A 25,788-nucleotide genomic window follows, 5' to 3' on the forward strand; every position below is an offset into this window, starting at 1 on the left:
GAGAGAGTAGTGGGAGAGAGAGAGCGAAGGTTGCGGCGGCGCATTACCATCTGTGTAGGGGCAGAGTGAGTAGTGTGGGAGGAGAGCGAGAGAGAAAAGGAAACAAAGTAGTGGTCGGAGACATGGAGGGGAGTTGCAGTGAGATTAGTAGAGGAGCAGCATCTAGTGAAGATGAGGTCAAGCGTATTGCCTGCCTTGTGAGTAGGGGGGGACGGTGAGAGGGTGAGGTCAAAAGAGGAGAGGAGTGGAAAGAAGGAGGCAGAGAGAAATGAGTCAAATGTGGACATAGGGAGGTTGAAATCCCCCAAAACTGTGAGGGGTGAGCCATCCTCAGGAAAGGAACTTATCAAGGCGTCAAGCTCATTGATGAACTCTCCAAGGGAACCTGGAGGGCGATAGATGACAAGGATATTAAGCTTAAATGGGCTAGTGACTGTGACAGCATGGAATTCAAATGAGGAGATAGACAGATGGGTTAGGGGAAAAATTGAGAATGTCCACTTGGGAGAGATGAGGATTCCTGTGCCACCACCCCTCTGACCAGATGCTCTCGGGGTATGCGAGAACACATGGTCAGATGAGGAGAGAGCAGTAGGAGTAGCAGTGTTTTCAGTGGTAATCCATGTTTCCGTCAGCGCCAGGAAGTCGAGGGACTGGAGATTAGCATAGGCTGGGATGAAGTCAGCCTTGTTGGCAGCAGAACGGCAGTTCCAGAGGCTGCCTGAGACCTGGAACTCCAGGTGTGTGGTGCGTGTAGGGACCACCAGGTTAGAGAGGCAGCAGCCACGCGGTGTGGGGCGTTTGTGTAGCCTGTGCGGAGAGGAGAGAACAGGGATAGGCAGAGGCATAGTTGACAGGCTGCAACAGATGGCTACAATAATGCAGAGGAGATCGGGATGAAATGCACTGAACATCAGGGAAAGGAGAGTGCAGGCCTCCCTCACCAAAAAATAAATAAATATATAACTCTCCCAACTTCCACCTCAGAAACTATGATTGTTTCACTGAACCACCCGAATAAAACTCTCCCAACTTCCACTCTAGAAATTAGAATTGTTGTAAGCTACAGCAGACTGTTATCAGTAGCTGTAATTAAGTACAGCAGCTACCAACCACCTAACGTTAATGCCTCGGATGAGGTTAGAAAAACAGCTGAATGGTAGCAGCTAGCTGGCTCAATCACAGGTACTCTCAAGCATGAAATAACATTGGAAACAGCTAACCACAGTTGCTAAAAGTTACCGATAGCTACCCTCTAGCTAGCTAGGTTTGTTGGTCCAGGTAGTGGGTAAGCTAGCCTCGTGCTTCGCCTGGGCTCCGCCGAATAAAATCCTAACCTACAATAATAACCTACAATAACTACCGGAGTAAGCTGCCTATAATACCAGACTACAATACCTACCTACAATCTAAATACATGGTTTAAGCTTAACTCAACACCATATAAGAAGCCAAGCTTACCTTTCATAACGCAGCAATGATTAAACGTTGGGTAGCTAGCACAAAGATATTGTATTTAGCTACCACAGCCTGCTGGTAGTGTTGGCTAGCTAACAATGGCTACTGTGTTGACTTTGTTTGAAAAACGGCGTCGCTGTGAGCGAATGTAGCTGGCTAAAAGGATATTGTTTTTAGTTGCAACCGTTGCTAATAGCAACTCGCCAGCTAATCCAGGAGGTGAGTTAGCTAGCTAGCTTCTTGCTACATCCGGCACCGCCGAATACAAAAGTAACCTACAATAACTACACACAACAGCTACCCGCAACAGCCCACGATGCCTCCCTATACTACTTAATAATATACAGCCCACGATGCCTACCTATAGTACTTAACAATCTAAATACATAGTTTAAGCCTTACTCGACAAAGCCCAAGCTATGTATAAAGCCAAACTGGCAGACTGCAATCAGTAGCCGAAATTAGGTACAGCAGCTACCGACCACCTAACGTTAATGATAATGAGGTTAGAAAAACAGCTGAAGGTGGCAGCTAGCTGGCTCAATTACAGGTACTATTAAGCATGAAATAACATTGGAAACAGCTAACCACAGTTGCTACAAGTTACCGATAGCTACCCTCTAGCTAGCTAGGTTTGTTGGTCCAGGTAGTGGGTAAGCTAGCCTCGTGCTTCGCCGAATAAAATCCTTACCTACAATAATAACCTGCAATAACTACCGGAGTAAGCTGCCTATAATACCAGACTACAATACCTACCTACAAACTAAGTACATGGTATAAGCTTAACTCAACACCATAAACGAAGCCAAGCTTACCTCTCCTGCTAGAGAAAAACACAACCTCTCCCGTCTCCCGTTCTCCGTCTCTCTCATTCTACCTGCCCGTTACTCTCCGGGTGGTACCCTGAGGTAAGGCTAACCGAGACCCCCAAACGCTCCATGAACGCTCTTCAAACACGAGAGGTAAACTGGGGACCTCGATCAGACACTATATCCTCGGGTACCCCGTAATGCCGGAAGACATGGGTAAAGAGGGCCTCAGCGGTCTGTAGGGCAGTAGGAAGACCCGACATAGGGAGAAGACGACAGGCCTTAGAGAACCGGTCCACAACGACCAGGATGGTGGTATTCCCCTGAGAGAGGGGAAGGTCTGTCACAAAATCCACCGAGAGGTGGGACCATGGTCGTTGTGGAACGGGCAGGGGTTGTAACTTACCCCTGGGCAGATGTCGGGGCGCCTTACACTGGGCGCACACCGAGCAGGAGGAGACATAAACCCTCACATCCCTAGCCAAAGTGGGCCACCAGTATTTAGTGCTAAGGCAATGCACCGTCCGGCCGATACCCGGATGTCCAGAGGAGGGTGACGTGTGAGCCCAGTAAATGAGTCGATCCCGAATCTCGCGCGGAACGTACTTCCGACCCTCAGGACACTGTGGAGGGCTGGGGTCGGTACGCAACGCTCGCTCGATCTCGGCATCGACCTCCCACACCACCGGTGCCACAAGGCAAGACTCCGGTAGTATGGGGGTGGCTCAACGGACCTCTCCTCCGTGTCATACCGCCGGGACAGCGCATCTGCCTTACCATTCTGGGACCCAGGGATGTACGTGATTTTAAATACGAACCTGGTGAGAAACATACTCCATCGAGCCTGGCGAGGGTTCAGTCTCCTCGCTGCCCGGATGTACTCCAGGTTCCGATGGTCAGTCAAAATGAGGAAAGGGTGTTGAGCCCCCTCAAGCCAATGCCTCCACACCTTAAGGGCTTGAACTACAGCTAACAGCTCCCTGTCCCCAACGTCATAGTTACGCTCCGCCGGGCTGAGCTTCTTAGAGTAAAAAGCACAGGGGCGGAGTTTAGGTGGCGTGCCGGACCGTTGAGAGAGAACGGCCCCGATACCAGCCTCAGACGCGTCTAACTCGACCTGAAAGGGTAATGCGGGATCCGGATGCGCCAGCACCGGAGCCGACTTAAACAGGTCCTTCAGTCTCCTAAAGGCCCTGTCGGCATCGGCTGACCACTGCAGGCGCACCGGACCCCCCTTCAGAAGGGACGTGATGGGAGCTGCCACCTGTCCAAAACCCCGGATAAACCTCCGGTAGTAATTCGCAAAGCCCAAAAACTGCTGCACCTCTTTTACAGTAGTTGGGGTTTGCCAATTACGCACAGCGGACACATGATCCACCTCCATTCTCACCCCTGACGTGGACAACCGATAACCCAAAAAAGAGACCGACTCCTGGAAAAACAGACATTTCTCTGCCTTGACATATAGGTCGTGCTCCAACAGCCTCCTCAACACACGACGCACCAGGGTTATATGCTTGGCTCGGGTAGACGAGTACACCAGAATGTCATCAATGTACACGACCACCCCTTGTCCCTGCATATCCCGGAAAATGTTATCTACGAAGGATTGGAAGACTGAAGGAGCATTCATCAACCCATATGGCATGACGAGATATTCGAAATGACCAGACGTGGTACTAAATGCTGTCTTCCATTCGTCACCCTCCCTAATGCGCACCAAGTTATACGCGTTCCTGAGATCCAGTTTTGTGAAAAACCGCGCTCCATGCAATGACTCCGTCATGGTCGCAATCAGAGGGAGTGGATAACTGTATTTCACAGTAATCTGATTGAGACCACGGTAATCAATGCACGGGCGCAACCCTCCATCTTTCTTTTTCACAAAAAAGAAGCTCGAGGAGGCGGGAGAAGTGGAGGGCCGAATGTATCCCTGTCTCAAAGATTTGGCTATATAAGTCTCCATAGCTTTTCTCTCCTCTTGAGACAAAGGATACACATGGCTCAGTGGGAGCGCTGCTCCTGCCTGGAGATCAACCGCACAATCCCCCTGTCTATGAGGAGGCAACTGCGTCGCCCTAGTCTTGCTAAACACGAGTGCTAAATCCCCATATTCAGGCGGAATGTGCAGTGCGGGCACTTGGTTTGGACTTTCCACCGAAGTCGCCCCCACGGAAACACCCAGACATCGCCCCTCGCACTGAGCAGACCACCCATCGAGAGCCCTCTGTTGCCACGAAATAGCAGGGTTATGGGTGCTTAACCAGGGAATCCCCAGCACCACTGGGTACGCAGGAGAGTCGATCAGATACAACTGTATAGTCTCCTCATGACCCCCCTGCGCACACATCCGAAGTGGTGCTGTGATCTCCCTGATCAACCCCGACCCCAACGGGCGGCTGTCTAAGGCATGAACGGGAAAAGGTTTGTCAACAGGTAGGAGAGGGATCCCTAACTCAAAACAAAACTTACGATCAACAAAATTCCCAGCTGCGCCTGAATCTACTAGCGCCTTATGCTGGGAATGAGGTGCAACCTGTGGGAAACAAACAGGTATACAAAAGTGTGCAACAGAAAGCTCTGGGTAAGTGGGACGTCTACTCACCTGGGAGGCCCCCCCAGTGCGTGGCCTGTTGCCGTTACTCCCGGAGAACCCTCCCCAGCACCTGGCCGTATTGTGCCCTCCACGACCGCACTTGGTGCAGGAGACCGGCCCCCTCGGGCTCTTCCTACTCCGTTCTCTAGCGCCGGCACCCCCGAGCTCCATAGGGCTCGGCTCGGAGGTGCCGGAGGGCGGAATGTACGGACCCCCCTCGGGACGTCCACGGGTGGCCAGCAGGGTGTCCAGACGGATGGACATATCGACCAACTGGTCGAAGGTAAGATGGGTATCCCTGCAGGCCAACTCACATTGAACATCCTCTCTTAGGCTACATCGAAAATGGTCGATGAGAGCCCGTTCATTCCACCCTGCATCCGCCGCTAGAGTCCGGTACTCTAGAGCGAACACCTGAGCGCTCCTCCTCCCCTCTCTCAAATGGACTAGCCGCTCCCCCGAACTCAGCGTAGGTGATGGTGTTGGTGTCCATCCTCCTCCACTCGGCGTTAGCCCACTCCAACGCCTTGCCCGTGAGACAGGATATGAGAGCGGACACGCTCTCGTATCCCGAGGGCACCGGGTGTACAGTGGCCAGGTAGAGCTCCACCTGTAGGAGGAACCCCTGACACCCGGCAGCTGTTCCGTCATACGCCCTCGGGAGTGAGAGCCGAATCCCCCTGGGTTCCGAACCTGGGACTGGTGGACCGACCGATGGGGTGGAAAGGGTAGGTGGAGGTGTGGGTACCCTGCTGGCCTCCCATCGGTGCATGTTGTTGATTACTTCCTGTAGAGCGGTCTCCAGTTGTCGGATCTGGTCCTCTTGCCCACGGAGATGCTCCTCGAGCGACACAGGCGTCCCTGCCGATCCTGCTGATTCCATAGTTATGGTGTGTGATTCTGTCAGGGCGTGCTGAAGGTGGGTGTGGTGTAGGAATCAAGCGCAGGACGCAGAGGCTCAGTCCAAAGGCTTTAGTGCAAAATATATAATATATATCCAACAGAAGCACCATAAGCCCGAAGGCAAAAATACAAGACGCACACAGGCGACCAAACAAATGACGCACAAACATGTGCAAACAACCCTCTCAAAACACTGGAGGGAAAATGTAGCTCCAAACACGAAAACAGATGCTCAATCACACACAACGACAAGCACACACAACGATAACTAAATAGGACACTAACGAGGACTAACAAGACACAGGTGTACAACATCCAGACAAAACCAAACGAACATGAAACATAGATCGGTGGCAGCTAGTACTCCGGGGACGACGACCGCCGAAGCCTGCCCGAACCAGGAGGAGGAGCAGTCTCGGCCGAAACCGTGACAAGAAGCTTCTAAAGCCATGACATAATTTTCTGGAATTTTCCAAGCTGTTTAAAGGCACAGTCAACTTAGTGTATGTAAACTTCTGACCCACTGGAATTGTGATACAGTGAATTATAAGTGAAATAATCTGTCCGTAAACAATTGTTGGAAAAATTACTTGTGTCAGGCACAAAGTAGATGTCCTAACCTACTTGCCAAACTATAGTTTGTTAAGAAGAAATTTGTGGAGTGGTTGAAAAACAAGTTTTAATGACTCCAACCTAAGTGTATGTAAACTTCAGACTTCAACTGTATATATATATATATATATATATATATATATATATATATATATATATATATATATATATATATCCATCCATGCATGCAGGCCAGTGCATGTTAGCGTGAGAGAAGTTTGAAGATCAAGAGACTGAATATGGTTAGCGACTTTTCTTACGTAGTTCTTACAGTTTTTGCTTCCTTCTTCCAGGCTAGCTCCAGTACCCCAGCCAGCACCCCAACCAGTGGCGGCTCCTGAAAAAATTCTCAGGAGGGGCAATTTTTCTGATGATTTAGGTGACCTACACACATTTTAAAAAAGATATGTCCAGCAACAACATGAAGACAGGGGCAGCATATAAGTCAATACCAGAAGCATTTATTGACTGATCTGGGGAGATGGATTCCAGTTTCTGTGACAGATTATAAATAATCTCTGATGCCTTTGTTATATTAGCTTTTGGTTGAATGTACTGTCGTAGTAAATATATAATGTTATAGCTTGGTCTGACTAAAATCTTGTGCATGACACATTTTGTGTTGGGCCTTTGTATTCAATACAATGAACAAGAGTCCTATCTTGTCAGCCTTGTCAGCAGGTGGCTAAGGATAACACCCACGCCATAGGTCTCTCAGTTCTTCCAACTCACGAGTTCTTGCCCTGAGGACACACACACACACACCCACACACACACACACACACACACACACACACACACACACACACACATCATCACTGATAAACACACACACACACACACACACACATCATCACTGATAACAAACACACACACACACACACACACACACACACACACACACACACACACTGATAACAAACACACACACACACACACAAATCCTCTTCTCTTAGGCTGAACATCTGAAGACAGAGAACCCGACTCAGAGCCAATGCAACAGTGACACTAGCCTGGAGGTGACCTCGCCCAACTCATCAGGACCAATCAGAAGATCAGAACTACTAGATTCAACCTACTTCATTTTATTGTATAAAATGTCAGCACACAATGTTTAGGGGCTCTTCTGATAAACTCCCTACGAGTTTGACGAACGGGTCCGTGCACGCGATTCCAGATATCTTTACCTCTGAATAAACTGCCTTATATTATACAATTATCCACCTTGTCCAAAAGTCTCTACTTGGTCTCCGTTCTCCAGTAAACTTGTTTTATCAACAATAGTAAGGTTCAATGACACAGAAAGCAGTTCAATGTCGGGGTACAGAGTCGCTCTCTTACCAGGATCGCGGTCCGCTCTGACCAGGGTGAAGCCGGCCGGCTCCACCTCTCTGTCCGGGACTCTGTCATCCAGCCAAGTCTCCCAGCTGTATTGGGATTCCGCTGCCAGCAGCGTTTTCATTATTTAGTCCGTTCGTAGCGGGTATGTACACGATCAACAAGATCAGTCCAAAACCGAAGATCAGTCCAAAGCAGAATGTTTGCAGAATGTTTGTAAACTAAGTCTACAAATTAAAAACATAAAATAACGCCACACTGCAGGTCGCAACATAGACGCTGTTAGCCGCCATTGTCTTAGTTACGTTCAACGTTACGTCACGTATGACTCCTGTAAGTCTCCTGAGTGGCGCAGTGGTCTAAGGCACTGCATCGCAGTGCTAACTGTGTCACTAGAGATCCTGGTTCGTATCCAGGCTCTGTCGCAGCCGGCCGCGACCGGGAGACTCATGGGCGGCGCACAATTGGCCCAGCGTCGTCCAGGGTAGGGGAGGGAATGGCCGGCAGGGATGTAGCTCAGTTGATAGAGCATGGCGTTTGCAACGCCAGGGTTGTGGGTTCGATTCCCACAGGGGGCCAGTATAAAAAAATATATATATATATATATATATATATATATATGTAAGTCGCTCTGGATAAGAGCGTCTGCTAAATGACTAAAATGTAAAATGTAAATGTAATGACGAAAGCGCGTAAGTGCATGCCCACAGACACCCATAGAGAATGTATTGAAAGCTTTGAAATTTGAAAAAAATAGATTTTACATGACAGGCTATGAGAGACTTCTGGGCGATTTTCAACATGACTGAAATCGCCCAAAAAACGGGCGGGGCCATTTGAAGCACGACTTTAGCCTGATTTGACATTTAGTGGCTGGCAGATCAGACGTGAACACTGATAACTGCTGTTGCCGTGATATAATTGATTAGAAAAAAAATCCCTTCCTTTTCCCGTTTGGCAGTGCGTCGCCCATATCGCCCTATTGAACAAGCCGTCCCTGACCCCAACACAACCCCCAGCAGCAACCCCATCCTCAGGCTCTACCCAGGGAGACCTGGACCTGTTCAGTGAGACTGGTGGTGGAGTTGGCATTAAGGGGGAGGACACCGGGGCCAAGAAACACCTTTCCAAGGACTCCATCCTGTCCCTGTATGGGAACACCAGTATGCCTCAGATGCCCCAGCACCAGCAGGCCCCGCCTGGTAAGGAGAAATACAGACAAGCGTACACATGCACATACTGTACACTCATGCAGGGCTCTACACTGACCTTTTTTACAAGGAGCACATGTGCGCCTAAGTTGAAAAATGTAGGAGCACACAAAGACATTTAGGAGCACAATGACAAATATGAGGTTAACAAGCCGTTTTCTTTATAGTAATGAATCTGTGCTCAGTGTATTCTCCATGGCACTCAGGGGCTTCGGTACAGTGAAGTAATCATTACAACAATTATCATCTGGGGGAATTTTTTTTAAATCCAGGCGCATTTGTACTCCTAAATTAATATTCCAGGTCGCTCAGCAAAATATTTCAGTAAAATGGTCACCCTGTCATGCATCATTTTGGGCATGTGCACGCAAACACAAGTGCATGCACACACACACTCACCAACCAATAACACAGAGGTTGGAAATGGTCCCCAACTGGCTCTGGGCTATATAGTGTAAATACCAAACACTTCTAAAGTAGCAAGTCACCAACCAAGTTGTTCAGTCACTTTCCCACTTTCTCAGTATATCTGTGGCAAGCCGTCATAAAGGTTAACAGAACGTTTTATTTTGAAAGAAAGACAAACTGTGCAACCCTGTTCTCAGTATTTCTCGTCTCTTTCTCGGCTCCAGCTGGTATATACATGAACCCCGCCCAGATGCAGTTTCCAGTAGGCATCCCCCAGCAGCAGGTCCCCACTGGCTACAAGGCCTTTCCTGGCATGGGCACGGGCATGCCCCCCACAACCGTCATGGGTGCCATGATGGCTCAGAGCGGAGCCGCCATGATGGGACCCAACACAGGCATGATGGTTGGCATGACGATGCCCAACGGTTTCATGGGACAAGCGCCTGCGGCCGGGATGGTTGGCATGGCTCCGAGGATGATGGGGGTACCCCAGGGGGGGATGCCCGCGGGTATGGTGCCCGCTCAGGGCATGCAGGGGATGTATGCCGTCCAGCCTGGGCAGCAGGGCCAGTGGAACATGGGACAGGTATGGTAGTTATTTTGTTGTCTCGTTCTTTGGCATTTTGGGGTTTTTCCCCTAGGAGTAAGCTTTGCATTTGAAGTATAAGATGGTTTAATGAGAATACAAGATCAGTATCTTTGGGAGTTAACTTAATTAGATAATGTTACCATATTGCCATAACTATCCAATTTTCTGAGATCGATATAGATGCATTGGGGTAAGGGGTTTGATTTTGTATTAGGCAATATTGTGTTTCCCTGACCCTGACACCTTTACCTTACTACTCGTCTCTCTCTTTCTTCCCCAGATGAACCAGCAGATGTCAGGGATGAGTCTGAACGGTGCCGGGGGGGGCATGGCCTTCGGTCAGCCTGCCTCCACCATGGGAGGCTGGGCCGCTTCACCCTCCGGTCAGACCCTCAGCACACAGCTCTGGAAGTGACCCACCTGGAGGTCAAAGATCAGGGATTGGGGGTCAGGGCAGCGGAAGAGGGGGTCTCAACCAGGGGGTCCGAAATTCAACATCCAACCCCCCCAGCAACCTTACTATGAACTGATGCCTGTTCTCCAACTGTTACTGACCACTCTCCAACATCAAGCTTATCTGTCTCTGTTCGCATGCTGAAGAGATGCATCCTTTCTTCAGGTAAGCACAGATCCATTGGTGATTGGACAGGTGAAAGCAAGGTGACGGTCTTATTACTCTGACCGGCCCAACCAAATCAGATCAGTGATTACTTCAAGGAAGGAAGCATTTCTGAAGTATTCAAACGGGGCACATCTCTCTCTCTCTTTGTCTCTTTCAGTCTCTCTTTTGTGAGTGAATTGGGCGTCATCATACATACACCATCATATGCAGGATGGCAGTCTGTGCCTGTTATGTTTTAGAAATCATAACTCTTTTAATTTTCCTTTTTTGGAGAAAAAAAAAAAGAGCCCTGTAACACAACAATGACATCATCGACAACATGAAAGCTGAAGGACCAGTTACACAAGCTTTTATTGTATCATTATTATAAAAAATTATTATAGAGAATTAAAGAATAGTATTTAAACTTTGGGAGAAGACATGGCTATCATTTCTGTGAATACTGCTCTCCTATGTACAGCTCTGTATAACCTTCTTTTAAAGTACCTGTGGTTCCCCTACAAAATAAAGTATGATAAACTGTGTCTGATGTGTGTTCTAGATTCTAGACTTCTGGGTTCTAGATTTTGTCATCAACAACATTCAAAGTCAATTCTACCAGAACACCTAAGAAGGTAAAGAAGTTTGCATTTAAAACATGTCTACTCCATGTATCTCTTTTTTCCAGGGGTAGGCTACAGACATGCAAATGTCAGGGTGGTATCATTCTTTAACCATCCTTTGCAGAGCTGCCAAGTTATATACACCACATTTACAGTATTACATAAGAGGGAAAATAGACACGGGGAGACAAGAGCTCCCTGTAAGTAGGCTAAATATTTGAAAGAATTCTGTTGATGGTGCAATATGGTAAAAAACATTTAAGAATAATTTTCTGAAAAATAACTGAATGAAGAAGAACTGAACTGGAGAGTTTGGTAGAAAAAACGAATTCCCAGTTGAGGAAAAGCGCGGGACATGATTTTAGCATGGTCCCTTTTGAGTGCATAAACAGTGAGGGTGTTGACCCTAGTTTACTCGATATTCTACAATCAATTACAATATTCATAGGACGACATATTCTTAACATTTTGGTATTGGCCAGCGTGTGACTCTCATGTGCTACACCTTCGGTTGTTGATGATCCACTTAAGGAGGAGAATACAGCGAAGGTGCCCGATTAAGAGCTCCGGGCCCGTCTATCCGACTGACGCTTCTCCCTCCCTGTACCATCGACGCTCCCTCCGCTGCTACTACCTTTCTGAAGTGCCTCAACACCGTCAGCTGTGGAAACCATCCCCCAAGTCAAAACCAGTCAATGTCAAAATCCTACATTAGTTTTGTTTTTAAAGCGTATTTGAAATTCTCTTTAATGAAAAGTGCTATATAAAATAAATGTAGTATTATTAAACAGAGATAGAATTCCTGGTCACACTTTATTTGGATAGTCCCGTATAAATAATCTACAGATGGGCATACTTTCAACAAACGATCTGTTGATAAGCAACTGCTTGCCAAGGTTAGGGTTAGTTTAGAATAAGGGTAAGGGTTACGTTTAGGGCTAAGGTTAAGGGTTAAGGCTTAGGGTTAGTGGATAGTTAGTTGAAATGCTGACAGTTATTGAACATCTACAAACCATCCACTTGGGACTATCCAAATAAAGTGTAACCGAATTCCATTCGAAAGCCTGCGTAATGGCATTCTGGACATAAAGAATTCCATCTCGATGCGACAGAGAGGGTCACAATGCCGACGCTTCGTATGGAACTCCAGAACCAGAGAGTTATGTTCAGAACTCTCAAGAAATCTTCAGTTCTTGATCGACAAACGAGAGATACAGCATTATGGCAAGCTTTTCATTCATCCTCCCTGAAGACGGACATTATTCTATTAAGGACAACGCAGTTAACTCAGGTAAGAATAATTAAATTATTTCAGTCTTAAAACTAAAATATTAATTTATTTAATTCTTAGTAGAAAGGAAATATCTTCAAACTTCGAATAAGATGGCTGTAAAGGCTTTTGTTGTTAGTTACCAAGCAATGTAACCATGCAAAATGAATATTTACAGCTGTAAATGGTTTTACTTAGGCCAAGTAAAATATGCAATGTCTCAATTATCTCTCCTTCCTCCCAAAGTGCGCACTTGTTCACTTCACTGAATTGAAAAGAAATGACTGGTATAAGAAATATGGTTGAAACTCCCACTAGCCTATGCCTCCACCAATCCAACGGTTTAAGATGTCTGGGAAGTAGAGAAGGAGTGCACACTTTAAGGAAATAGGAGATATTATTGGAACACACATTATTTGCCATGAGTGAAAAGGAAAATATCCTTCCCTTTCTTATAATGCTAAAAATATGTTTTGTTGATCCTGTGCTGTCATGGTGTTTCTTTCAGGGTGGATTTCAATGGTGACCCAACTCAACACCCTTGAAGGTCCAGAGTCAGAGAGTGAGAACATCCGTCAGAGCATTGCAGAGATACTTGGCGACAAGTACCACTACGCGAATGCCATCAACAGCTCTCTGCTCTGGACTGTTGGGTACACCCCCTACATTCCCCCAGTTCTGAAAGGAAGAAGCTTCCCCTCTGTCGAGAGCTTCTTCCTGGATGAGTGGGAGCCACTGACACTCCAGCAGACTCCTCAGGTTCTGTCCACCAGTGTTTCCATCGAGGAAGACAACCTGAACCAGTCGTCTGCAGGCCTAGTATCTCAGGTTCTGTCCACCAGTGTTGCCATTATGGAGAATGACCTAATCCAGTCTGCTGCAGGCCTAGTGTCTCAGGTTCTGTCCACCAGTGTTTCCATTGTGGAGAATGACCTGATCCAGTCTGCTGCAGGCCTAGTGTCTCAGGTTCTGTCCACCAGTGTTTCCATTGTGGAGAATGACCTGATCCAGTCAGCTGCAGGCCTAGTATCTCAGGTTCTGTCCACCAGTGTTTCCATTGCGGAGAATGACCTGATCCAGTCTGCTGCAGGCCTAGTGTCTCAGGTTCTGTCCACCAGTGTTTCCATTGTGGAGAATGACCTGATCCAGTCTGCTGCAGGCCTAGTGTCTCAGGTTCTGTCTACCAGTGTTTCCATCGTGGAGAATGACCGGTTCCAGTCTGCTACAAATCTAGTGTCTCAGGATGAGGACTCCACCCTGAGAGCCTCCAACCAACCTGAGGTCCAAGTGCCTGATGTGTCAACCAAGGGAAGTAGACTTACCATCACTATTTCTATGGGTTCAACCAAGAGTAGCCATGTTGCTTTACGTGAAGTTGATGCTAGTGCTACCAGCCTGGAGCAGTCTGCTGAGAAAATGTCTACCTCTCCTACTGATGTCAACGACATCTCATCAACTGCTGCTGCCAAGAAGAAGAAGAGGTGTGGATTATTCTCATCTCTCTGGAGAGCTCTCAGGGGGAAGAACAAGAAGCCTGTAAGTAATAACTCATACTGTAATTCTCTTTTGTACTTAACATAATCATTTATCAACTATTTTGATGCTAATATCCAGTGATAATGGCTTTCTTTAAAATAGGTTTTCTATATTTTATACCTTTCGTTTTTCAGGCTAAAGTGGCTTCCAAGAAAGAGGATGAAATCAACAAGGATGAGAGCCGCCTAACCTGCCACCACAACACTGTACAGGGAGATCACTGATGCAGGCACCAACAATGGTGTTTCTATTTTTTCTTCATCCCCTATCCCCTTCCCACACCCCACCCATTTTATCTTCATTAAACCTTTTGTCGTTGCATTTGATTGTGTTTTGTCTTTGATTGGTATCACTGTCATTGATAAGGGCAGGGGTTTAGTAGTTCAACTACATGTCAATCAATCGCTGGTTAACTTTCAAACTCCGAAGGGAGACAACCGAGGCAAAGACGTAAGCAGGAGGGCAACTGTGACCTTCAGAAATGTGCAAAGATGTGAACAGTTTGTAACAATGTAACAACGCTAATGCGATCAGTTATCTCCACATTTTCTGGAGAATAACATGCATTCTCGCTCAGGGCCTCTAGATGGAGTAGCAATCACAATTCTGAGGGTTCCCCTCATAATGCTTTTATCAGCTGTCGGATATGGGGATATTCCCATATTAGGAATTCCTGTGGGAGATTTATACCATGAAATCCTGCAGCGCTCGCAAGGTCCCCCTGCTCAAGAAAGCACATATACAGGCCCGTCTGAAGTTTGCCAATGAACATCTGAATTATTCAGAGGAGAACTGGGTGAAAGTGTTGTGGTCAGATGAGACCAATATCAAGCTCTTTGGCATCAACTCAACTTGCCGTGTTTGGAGGAGGAGGAATGCTGCCTATGACCCCAAGAACACCATCGCCACCGTCAAACATGGAGGTGGAAACATTATGCTTTGGGGGTGTTTTTCTGCTAAGGGGACAGGACAACTTCACCGCATCAAAGTGACGATGGACGGGGCCATGTACCGTCAAATCTTGAGAGAGAACCTCCTTCCCTCAGCCAGGGCATTGAAAATGGGTCGTGGATGGGTATTCCAGCATGACAATGACCCAAAATACACAGCCAAGGCAACAAAGGAGTGGCTCAAGAAGAAGCACATTAAGGTCCTGGAGTGGCCTAGCCAGTCTCCAGACCTTAATCCCATAGAAAATCTGTGGAGGGAGCTGAAGGTTCGAGTTGCCAAACGTCAACCTCGAAACCTTAATAACTTAGAGAAGATCTGCAAAGAGGAGTGGGACAAAATCCCTCCTGAGATGTGTGCAAACCTTGTGGCCAACTACAAGAAACATCTGACCTCTGTGATTGCCAACAAGGGTTTTGCCACCAAGTACTAAGTCATGTTTTGCAGAGGGGTCAAATATTTATTTCCTTCATTGAAATGCAAATGAATTTATACCATTTTTTGACATGTGTTTTTCTGGATTTTTTTGTTGTTATTCTGTCTCTCACTGTTCAAATAAACCTACCATTAAAATTATAGACTGGTCATGTCTTTGTCAGTGGGCAAACGTACAAAATCAGCAGGGGATCAAATACTTTTTTCCCTCACTGTACATGTACAACATATTACCTATATGTCTACATCTCAATGATGGCTCAGTTGATAGAGCATGTCGCTTGCACCGCCAAGGTTGTGCGTTCGTTTCCCATGAACGACCAGTGGAAGAAAAAAATATATATACAGTTGAAGTCGGAAGTTTACATCTTAGCCAAATACATTTAAACTCAGTTTTTCACAATTCCTGACATTTAATCCTATTAAAAATTCCCTGTTTTAGGTCAGATTAGATCACCACTTTATTTTAAGAATGTGACATTTCAGAATAATAGTAGAGTGATTTATTTCAGCCTTTATTTATTTCATCACATTCCCAGTGGGTCAGAAGTTTACATACACTCAATTAGTATTTGGTAGCATTGCCTTTAAATTGTTTAACTTGGGTCAAACGTTTCGGGTAGCCTTCCACAAGCTTCCCACAATAAGTTGGGTGAATTTTGGCCCATTCCTCCTGACGGAGCTGGTGTAACTGAGTCAGGTTTGTAGGCCTCCTTGCTCGCACACGCTTTTTCAGTTCTGTCCACATGTTCTGTAGGATTGAGGTCAGGGCTTTGCGATGGCCACTCCAATACCTTGACTTTGTTCTCCTTAAGCCATTTTGCCACAACATTTTGCCACAAATGGAAGTTTGTCCATTTGGAAGACCCATTTGCGACCAAGCTTTAACTTCCTGACTGATGTCTTGAGATATTGCTTCAAAATATCCACATCATTTTCCTTCCTCATGATGCCATCTATTTTGTGAAGTGCACCAGTCCCTCCTGCAGCAAAGCACCCCCACAGCATGATGCTGCCACCCCCGTGCTTCACGGTTGGGATGGTGTTTTTCAGCTTGCAAGCCACCCCATTTTTCCTCCAAACATAACGATGGTCAATATGGCCAAACAGTTCTATTTTTGTTTCATCAGACCAGAGGACATTTCTCTAAAAAGTATGATCTTTGTCCCCATGTGCAGTTGCAAACCGTAGTCTGGCTTTTTTATGGTGGTTTTGGAGCGGTGTCATCTTCCTTGCTGAGCGGCCTTTCAGGTTATGTCGATATAGGACTTGTTTTACTGTGGATATAGATACTTTTGTACCTGTTTCCTCCAGCATCTTCACAAGGTCCTTTGCTGTTGTTCTGGGATTGATTTGCACTTTTCGCACCAAAGTATGTTCATCTTTAGGAGACAGAACGCGTCTCTTTCCTGAGCAGTATGACGGCTGCGTGGTCCCATGGTGTTTATACTTGCGTACTATTGTTTGTACAGATGAACGTGGTACTTTCAGGTGTTTGGAAATTGCTCCCAAGGATGAACCAGACTTGTGGAGGTCTACAATTTTTTTCTGAGGTCTTGGCTGATTTTTTTTTTATTTTCCCATGATGTCAAGCAAAGAGGCACTAAGTTTGAAGGTAGGCCTTGAAATACATCCACAGGTACACCTCCAGTTGACGCAAATGATGTCAATTAGCCTATCAGAAGCTTCTAAAGCCATGACATAATTTTCTGGAATTTTCCAAGCTGTTTAAAGGCACAGTCAACTTATTGTATGTAAACTTCTGACCCACTGGAATTGTGATACAGTGAATTATAAGTGAAATAATCTGTCCGTAAACAATTGTTGGAAAAATTACTTGTGTCATGCACAAAGTAGATGTCCTAACCTACTTGCCAAAACTATAGTTTGTTAAGAAGACATTTTTGGAGTGGTTTTAATGACTCCAACCTAAGTGTATGTAAACTTCAGACTTCAACTGTATATATATATATCCATCCATGCAGGCAGGCCAGTGCATGTTAGCGTGAGAGAAGTTTGAAGATCAAGAGACTGAATATGGTTAGCGACTTTTCTTACGTAGTTCTTACAGTTTTTGCTTCCTTCTTCCAGGCTAGCTCCAGTACCCCAGCCAGCACCCCAACACAACCCCCAGCAGCAACCCCATCCTCAGGCTCTACCCAGGGAGACCTGGACCTGTTCAGTGAGACTGGTGGTGGAGTTGGCATTAAGGGGGAGGACACCGGGGCCAAGAAACACCTCTCCAAGGACTCCATCCTGTCCCTGTATGGGAACACCAGTATGCCTCAGATGCCCCAGCACCAGCAGGCCCCGCCTGGTAAGGAGAAATACAGACAAGCGTACACATGCACATACTGTACACTCATGCAGGGCTCTACACTGACCCTTTTTACAAGGAGCACATGTGCGCCTAAGTTGAAAAATGTAGGAGCACACAAAGACATTTAGGAGCACAATGACAAATATGAGGTTAACAAGCCGTTTTCTTTATAGTAATGAATCTGTGCTCAGTGTTTTCTCCATGGCACTCAGGGGCTTCGGTACAGTGAAGTAATCATTACAACAATTATCATCTGGGGGAATTTTTAAAAAATCCAGGCGCATTTGTACTCCTAAATTAATATTCCAGGTCGCTCAGCAAAATATTTCAGTAAAATGGTCACCCTGTCATGCATCATTTTGGGCATGTGCACGCAAACACAAGTGCATGCACACACACACACACTCACCAACCAATAACACAGAGGTTGGAAATGGTCCCCAACTGGCTCTGGGCTATATAGTGTAAATACCAAACACTTCTAAAGTAGCAAGTCACCAACCAAGTTGTTCAGTCACTTTCCCACTCTCTCAGTATATCTGTGGCAAGCCGTCATAAAGGTTAACAGAACGTTTTATTTTGAAAGAAAGACAAACTGTGCAACCCTGTTCTCAGTATTTCTCCTCTCTTTCTCCGCTCCAGCTGGTATATACATGAACCCCGCCCAGATGCAGTTTCCAGTAGGCATCCCCCAGCAGCAGGTCCCCACTGGCTACAAGGCCTTTCCTGGCATGGGCACGGGCATGCCCCCCACCACCGTCATGGGTGCCATAATGGCTCAGAGCGGAGCCGCCATGATGGGACCCAACACAGGCATGATGGTTGGCATGACGATGCCCAACGGTTTCATGGGACGAGCGCCTGCGGCCGGGATGGTTGGCATGGCTCCGAGGATGATGGGGGTACCCCAGGGGGGGATGCCCGCGGGTATGGTGCCCGCTCAGGGCATGCAGGGGATGTATGCCGTCCAGCCTGGGCAGCAGGGCCAGTGGAACATGGGACAGGTATGGTAGTTATTTTGTTGTCTCGTTCTTTGGCATATTGGGTTTTTTCCCCTAGGAGTAAGCTTTGCATTTGAAGTATAAGATGGTTTAATGAGAATACAAGATCAGTATCTTTGGGAGTTAACTTAATTAGGTAATGTTACCATATTGCCATAACTATCCAATTTTCTGAGATCAATATAGATGCATTGGGGTAAGGGGTTTGATTTTGTATTAGGCAATATTGTGTTTCCCTGACCCTGACACCTTTACCTTACTACTCGTCTCTCTCTTTCTTCCCCAGATGAACCAGCAGATGTCAGGGATGAGTCTGAACGGTGCCGGGGGGGGGGGGCATGGCCTTCGGTCAGCCTGCCTCCACCATGGGAGGCTGGGCCGCTTCACCCTCCGGTCAGAGACTCAGCACACAGCTCTGGAAGTGACCCACCTGGAGGTCAAAGATCAGGGATTGGGGGTCAGGGCAGCGGAAGAGGGGGTCTCAACCAGGGGGTCCGAAATTCAACATCCAACCCCCCCAGCAACCTTACTATGAACTGATGCCCGTTCTCCAACTGTTACTGACCACTCTCCAACATCAAGCTTATCTGTCTCTGTTCGCATACTGAAGAGATGCATCCTTTCTTCAGTTAAGCACAGATCCATTGGTGATTGGACAGGTGAAAGCAAGGTGACGGTCTTATTACTCTGACCGGCCCAAACAAATCAGATCAGTGATTACTTCAAGGAAGGAAGCATTTCTGAAGTATTCAAACGGGGCACATCTCTCTCTCTCTTTGTCTCTTTCTGTCTATCTTTTGTGAGTGAATTGGGCGTCATCATACATACACCATCATACGCAGGATGGCAGTCTGTGCCTGTTATGTGTTAGAAATCATAACTCTTTTAATTTTCCTTTTTTGGAGAAAAAAAAATGTGCCCTGTCACACAACAATGACATCATCGACAACATATCGAAAAAGCTGCAGGACCAGTTACACAAGCTTTAATTGTATCATTATTATAAAAAATTATTATAGAGAATTAAAGAATAGTATTTAAACTTTGGGAGAAGACATGGCTATCATTTCTGTGAATGCTGCTCTCCTATGTACAGCTCTGTTTAACCTTCTTTTAAAGTACCTGTGGTTCCCCTACAAAATAAAGTATGATAAACTGTGTCTGATGAGTGTTCTAGAGTCTAGACTTCTGGGTTCTAGATTTTGCCATTAACAACATTCAAAGTCAATTCTACCAGAACACCTAAGAAGGTAAAGAAGTTTGCATTTAAAACATGTCTACTCCATGTATCTCTTTTTTCCAGTGGTAGGCTACAGACATGCAAATGTCAGGGTGGTATCATTCTTTAACCATCCTTTGCAGAGCTGCCAAGTTATATACACCACATTTACAGTATTACATAAGAGGGAAAATAGACACGGGGAGACAAGAGCTCCCTGTAAGTAGGCTAAATATTTGAAAGAATTATGTTGATGGTGCAATATGGTAAAAAACATTTAAGAATACTTTTCTGAAAAATAACTGAATGAAGAAGAACTGAACTGGAGAGTTTGGTAGTTTGGTAATTCCCAGTTGAGGAAAAGCGCGGGACATGATTTTAGCATGGTCCCTTTTGAGTGCATAAACAGTGAGGGTGTTGACCCTAGTTTACTCGATATTCTACAATCAATTACAATATTCATAGGAAGACATATTCTTAACATTTTGGTATTGGCCAGCGTGTGACTCTCATGTGCTACACCTTCGGTTGTTGATGATCCACTTAAGGAGGAGAATACAGCGAAGGTGCCCGATTAAGAGCTCCGGGCCCGTCTATCCGACTGACGCTTCTCCCTCCCTGTACCATCAACGCTCCCTCCGCTGCTACTGGCGGCAGGTAGCTTAGTGGGTAAGAGCGTTGTGCCAGTAACCGAAAGGTCGCTGGTTCTAATCCCCGAGCCGACTAGGTGAAAAATCTGTCGATGTGCCCTTGAGCAAGGCACTTAACCCTAATTGCTCATGTAAGTCGCTCTGGATAAGAGCGTCTGCTAAATGACTAAAATGTAATGTAAATGTACTACCTTTCTGAACTGCCTCAACACCGTCAGCTGTGGAAACCATCCCCCAAGTCAAAACCAGCCAATGTCAGAATCCTACATTCGTTTTGTTTTTAAAGCGTATTTGAAATTCTCTTTAATGAAAAGTGCTATATAAAATAAATGTAGTATTATTAAACAGAGATAGAATTCCTGGTCACACTTTATTTGGATAGTCCCGTATAAATAATCTACAGATGGGCATACTTTCAACAAACGATCTGTTGATAAGTAACTGCTTGCCAAGGTTAGGGTTAGTTTAGAATAAGGGTAAGGGTTACGTTTAGGGCTAAGGTTAAGGGTTAAGGCTTAGGGTTAGTGGATAGTTAGTTGAAATGCTGACAGTTATTGAACATCTACAAACCATCCAATTGGGACTATCCAAATAAAGTGTAACCGAATTCCATTCGAAACCCTGCGTAATGGCTTTCTGGACATAAAGAATTCCATCTCTATGCGACAGAGAGGGTCACAATGCCGACGCTTCGTATGGAACTCCAGAACCAGAGAGTTATGTTCAGAACTCTCAAGAAATCTTCAGTTCTTCAAAGTACTCCTGAGTGGCGCAGTGGTCTAAGGCACTGCATCGCAGTGCTAACTGTGCCACTAGATCCTGGTTCGTATCCAGGTTCTGTCGCAGCCGGCCGCGACCGGGAGACTCATGGGCGGCGCACAATTGGCCCAGCGTCGTCCAGGGTAGGGGAGGGAATGGCCGGCAGGGATGTAGCTCCGTTGATAGAGCATGGCGTTTGCAACGCCAGGGTTGTGGGTTCGATTCCCACGGGGGGCCAGTATAAAAAAATATGTATTCACTAACTGTAAGTCGCTCTGGATAAGAGCGTCTGCTAAGTGACTAAAATGTAAAATGTAAAATGTTGATCGACAAACGAGAGATACAGCATTATGGCAAGCTTTTCATTCATCCTCCCTGAAGACGGACATTATTCTATTAAGGACAACGCAGTTAACTCAGGTAAGAATAATTAAATTATTTCAGTCTTAAAACTAAAATATTAATTGATTTAATTCTTAGTAGAAAGGAAATATCTTCAAACTTAGAATAAGATGGCTGTAAAGGCTTTTGTTGTTAGTTACCAAGCAATGTAACCATGCAAAATGAATATTTACAGCTGTAAATGGTTTTACTTAGGCCAAGTAAAATATGCAATGTCTCAATTATCGCTCCTTCCTCCCAAAGTGCGCACTTGTTCACTTCACTGAATTGAAAAGAAATGACTGGTATAAGAAATATGGTTGAAACTCCCAGTAGCCTATGCCTCCACCAATCCAACGGTTTAAGATGTCTGGGAAGTAGAGAAGGAGTGCACACTTTAAGGAAATAGGAGATATTATTGGAACACACATTATTTGCCATGAGTGAAAAGGAAAATATCCCTCCCTTTCTTATAATGCTAAAAATCTGTTTTGTTGATCCTGTGCTGTCATGGCGTTTCTTTCAGGGTGGATTTCAATGGTGACCCAACTCAACACCCTTGAAGGTCCAGAGTCAGAGAGTGAGAACATCCGTCAGAGCTTTGCAGAGATACTTGGCGACAAGTACCACTACGCGAATGCCATCAACAGCTCTCTGCTCTGGACTGTTGGGTACACCCCCTACATTCCCCCAGTTCTGAAAGGAAGAAGCTTCCCCTCTGTCGAGAGCTTCTTCCTGGATGAGTGGGAGCCACTGACACTCCAGCAGACTCCTCAGGTTCTGTCCACCAGTTTTTCCATCGAGGAAGACTACCTGATCCAGTCTGCTGCAGGCCTAGTATCTCAGGTTCTGTCCACCAGTGTTGCCATTATAGAGATTGACCTAATCCAGTCTGCTGCAGGCCTAGTATATCAGGTTCTGTCCACCAGTGTTTCCATTGTGGAGAATGACCTGATCCAGTCTGCTGCAGGCCTAGTGTCTCAGGTTCTGTCCACCAGTGTTTCCATTGTGGAGAATGACCTGATCCAGTCTGCTGCAGGCCTAGTGTCTCAGGTTCTGTCCACCAGTGTTTCCATTGCGGAGAATGACCTGATCCAGTCTGCTGCAGGCCTAGTGTCTCAGGTTCTGTCCACCAGTGTTTCCATTGTGGAGAATGACCTGATCCAGTCTGCTGAAGGCCTAGTATCTCAGGTTCTGTCCACCAGTGTTTCCATTGTGGAGAATGACCTGATCCAGTCTGCTGCAGGCCTAGTGTCTCAGGTTCTGTCCACCAGTGTTTCCATTGCGGAGAATGACCTGATCCAGTCTGCTGCAGGCCTAGTGTCTCAGGTTCTGTCCACCAGTGTTTCCATTGCGGAGAATGACCTGATCCAGTCTGCTGCAGGCCTAGTGTCTCAGGTTCTGTCCACCAGTGTTTCCATTGTGGAGAATGACCTGATCCAGTCTGCTGAAGGCCTAGTATCTCAGGTTCTGTCCACCAGTGTTTCCATTGTGGAGAATGACCTGATCCAGTCTGCTGCAGGCCTAGTGTCTCAGGTTCTGTCCACCAGTGTTTCCATTGCGGAGAATGACCTGATCCAGTCTGCTGCAGGCCTAGTGTCTCAGGTTCTGTCCACCAGTGTTTCCATTGTGGAGAATGACCTGATCCAGTCTGCTGCAGGCCTAGTATCTCAGGTTCTGTCTACCAGTGTTTCCATCGTGGAGAATGACCGGTTCCAGTCTGCTACAAATCTAGTGTCTCAGGATGAGGACCCCACCCTGAGAGCCTCCAACCAACCTGAGGTCCATGTGGCTGATGTGTCAACCAAGGGAAGTAGACTTACCATCACTGTTTCTATGGGTTCAACCAAGAGTAGCCATGTTGCTTTACGTGAAGTTGATGCTAGTGCTACCAGCCTGGAGCAGTCTGCTGAGAAAATGTCTACCTCTACTACTGATGTCAACGACATCTCATCAACTGCTGCTGCCAAGAAGAAGAAGAGGTGTGGATTATTCTCATCTCTCTGGAGAGCTCTCAGGGGGAAGAACAAGAAGCCTGTAAGTAATAACTCATACTGTAATTCTCTTTTGTACTTAACATAATCATTTATCAACTATTTTGATGCTAATATCCAGTGATAATGGCTGTCTGTAAAATAGGTTTTCTATATTTTATACCTTTTGTTTTTCAGGCTAAAGTGGCTTCCAAGAAAGAGGATGAAATCAACAAGGATGAGAGCCGCCTCACCTGCCACCACAACACTGTACAGGGAGATCACTGATGCAGGCACCAACAATGGTGTTTCTATTTTTTCTTCATCCCCAATCCCCTTCCCACACCCCACCCATTTTATCTTCAGTAAACCTTTTGTCGTTGCATTTGATTGTGTTTTGTCTTTGATTGGTATCACTGTCATTGATAAGGGCAGGGGTTTAGTAGTTCAACTACATGTCAATCAATCGCTGGTTAACTTTCAAACTCCGCAGGGAGACAACCGAGGCAAAGACGTAAGCAGGAGGGCAACTGTGACCTTCAGAAATGTGCAAAGATGTGAACAGTTTGTAACAATGTAACAACGCTAATGCGATCAGTTATCTCCACATTTTCTGGAGAATAACATGCATTCTCGCTCAGGGCCTCTAGATGGAGTAGCAAGCACAATTCTGAGGGTTCCCCTCATTATGCTTTCATCAGCTGTTGGAAATGGGGATATTCCCATATTAGGAATTCCTGTGGGAGATTTATACCATGAAATCCTGCAGCGCCCACAAGGTCCCCCTGCTCAAGAAAGCACATATACAGGCCCGTCTGAAGTTTGCCAATGAACATCTGAATTATTCAGAGGAGAACTGGGTGAAAGTGTTGTGCTCAGATGAGACCAAAATCAAGCTCTTTGGCATCAACTCAACTTGCCGTGTTTGGATGAGGAGGAATGCTGCCTATGACCCCAAGAACACCATCCCCACCGTCAAACATGGAGGTGGAAACATTATGCTTTGGGGGTGTTTTTCTGCTAAGGGGACAGGACAACTTCACCGCATCAAAGGGACGATGGACGGGGCCATGTACCGTCAAATCTTGGGTGAGAACCTCCTTCCCTCAGCCAGGGCATTGAAAATGGGTCGTGGATGGGTATTCCAGAATGACAATGACCCAAAACACACGGCCAAGACAACAAAGGAGTGGCTCAAGAAGAAGCACATTAAGGTCCTGGAGTGGCCTAGCCAGTCTCCAGACCTTAATCCCATAGAAAATCTGTGGAGGGAGCTGAAGGTTCGAGTTGCCAAACGTCAGCCTCGAAACCTTAATGACTTGGAGAAGATCTGCAAAGTGTAGGACAAAATCCCTCCTGAGATGTGTGCAAACCTGGTGGCCAACTACAAGAAACGTCTGACCTCTGTGATTGCCAACAAGGGTTTTGCCACCAAGTACTAAGTCATGTTTTGCAGAGGGTTCAAATACTTATTTCCCTCATTAAAATGCAAATCAATGTATAACATTTTTGACATGCGTGTTTCTGGATATTTTTGTTGTTATTCTGTCTCGCACTGTTCAAATAAACCTACCATTAAAATTATAGACTGATCATTTCTTTGTCATTGGGCAAACGTACAAAATCAGCAGGGGATCAAATACGTTTTTTCCCTCACTATAAGTACTTTACACCACTGTGCACTACGCTACCCTGTGCCCCAACCTTCCCAAAAGCAAAGAAATATACAAAATTAGGCAACCCCCCCAGTAAACTTAGAACTATCCCTTAGGGCCCCCAAAAAGCTAGGGCTGGCCCTGAACTTGTGTATCAGATAGCCATATGTCAGAAGCTAGTGGACTCATGACAGTGGAGAGTGGAATGGGGAGGACAACAAATTGTTAGCTAGCTAAATGTCTAAAAGGAAGTTGGTTAAAAAGTTATGAGCTATACCTCCGTGTCAGTGGAGCCTCCTCAGAGGAGGAAGGGGAGGACCATCCTCCTCAGTGAATTTCATAAAAAATGTAAATGGTAAAACATTAAAAAAGTTATCCTTTTTACATAAAACTATACTAAATATAATCACGTCACCAAATAATTGATTAAAACACACTATTTTGCAAAGGTCTACCGTAGCCTCAACAGCACTCTGTAGGGTAGCGCCATGGT

The 25,788-nt window shown here is 46.1% G+C and overlaps 1 pseudogene across 1 annotated transcript; it reads left to right on the top strand.

Moving 5' to 3' along the window:
* The first annotated feature begins 17,374 nt into the window (after positions 1–17,374).
* On the top strand, positions 17,375–19,300 carry LOC311113368 (stromal membrane-associated protein 1-like; annotated as a pseudogene). Its single transcript has 3 exons — positions 17,375–17,654; positions 18,300–18,661; positions 18,945–19,300. The product of its transcript is annotated as a stromal membrane-associated protein 1-like (transcript).
* The last annotated feature ends 6,488 nt before the right edge of the window (positions 19,301–25,788 follow it).

This window comes from Coregonus lavaretus, assembly GCF_964263955.1.
Source record: "Coregonus lavaretus genome assembly, chromosome: 40".
Taxonomy (NCBI): Eukaryota; Metazoa; Chordata; class Actinopteri; order Salmoniformes; family Salmonidae; genus Coregonus; species Coregonus lavaretus.